The 1,385-nt window shown below is 46.8% G+C and overlaps 1 protein-coding gene across 1 annotated transcript in view; it reads right to left on the reverse strand.

Annotated features, from left to right (window-relative positions):
- Positions 1–1,385, reverse strand: part of LOC108576664 (calcium-activated potassium channel slowpoke-like) — a gene marked incomplete at its 5' end in the record, with an annotated part of 179,922 nt that overhangs the window by 64,916 nt on the left and 113,621 nt on the right. The window lies entirely within an intron of this gene.

A 1,385-nucleotide genomic window follows, 5' to 3' on the forward strand; every position in this document is an offset into this window, starting at 1 on the left:
CCCACCACAACTCCAGCGACAGCCGTTGGTTTATGTTACACATTCTGCGTGTTCGTACCGCATAGTGGGGGAACCTCGGGAGGGGAAATTTGCTCGTGAGCAACAAGTTAAGCGCCTCTGATGTAGGAGGCTGTATCCTCGCCTCACGCATATTGATAGTGGGGGAACCGGAACACTGGTAGTGGAAGTCGTGAAGCGACAGCGGGGAAGAAGTTGCCCGAGCCTGTTCTATGGCAGAGTTGCTTAACTTCTTGCTCACGAGCAAATTTCCCCTCCCGAGGTTCCCCCACTATGCGACTGAGATGGTCTCGCTCGAGTAAAGTAGCACTACTTGTATTGTACAATTAAAGCGAAGTGATAATTGAAAAAACTGCACAAGATATATCAATTGTTTGATTGATTAAGATATCATTTTGAAATGATAGATGAAATTTCTTTAATTGTCCTCTCACAAATTATTTTTTAAATTGCACAATTATTATTAGCGAATCTGTGTTGTTTTATTTGTAAAATATTTCGTTGATATATTTGGTATCACTCATTATTTGTTTGTGCTTATGTTTGTTATAGTATATGCTTCTGTATTTTTATTTATTACTTTTTTAATTTACTTGTAACAAGAAAATTTTCTTCGCATAACATCAAGTTGAAAATTCAATATCAGCAATGACTGCGATAAGCGAAGTAAAGTATATATCAGAGCCGTTTAACTTCTTGCTCACGAGCAAATTTCCCCTCCGAGGTTCCCCCACTATGCGACTGAGATGGTCTCGCTCGAGTTGCGTCGAGGTGGGAGGAGCACGTGAAGAGCCCCCCCCCCACAACTCCAGCGACTGCCGTTGGTTTATGTTACACATTCTGCGTGTTCGTACCGCATAGTGGGGGAACCTCGGAGGGGAAATTTGCTCGTGAGCAACAAGTTAAGCGCCTCTGATGTAGGAGGCTGTATCCTCGCCTCACGCATATTGATAGTGGGGGAACCGGAACACTGGTAGTGGAAGTCGTGAAGCGACAGCGGGGAAGAAGTTGCCCGAGCCTGTTCTATCGCAAAGTTGCTTAACTTCTTGCTCACGAGCAAACTCCCCTCCCGAGGTTCCCCCACTATGCGACTGAGATGGTCTCGCTCGAGTTGCGTCGAGGTGGCCTCGGGAGGGGAAGTTTGCTCGTGAGCAACAAGTTAAGCGCCTCTGATGTAGAAGGCTGTATCCTCGCCTCACACATATTGATAGTGGGGGAACCGGAACACTGGTAGTGGAAGTCGTGAAGCGACAGCGGGGAAGAAGTTGCCCGAGCCTGGTCTAAACCATTTACCTACAACGCAACTTCCCCTCAAGCGCCTGCAGTGTCAGACCCAAGAGTAGTGGGGATGACCTGACCCGCCTATT

Source organism: Habropoda laboriosa, unplaced genomic scaffold (genome assembly GCF_001263275.1).
Source record: "Habropoda laboriosa isolate 0110345459 unplaced genomic scaffold, ASM126327v1 scaffold472, whole genome shotgun sequence".
NCBI classification, from domain to species: domain Eukaryota; kingdom Metazoa; phylum Arthropoda; class Insecta; order Hymenoptera; family Apidae; genus Habropoda; species Habropoda laboriosa.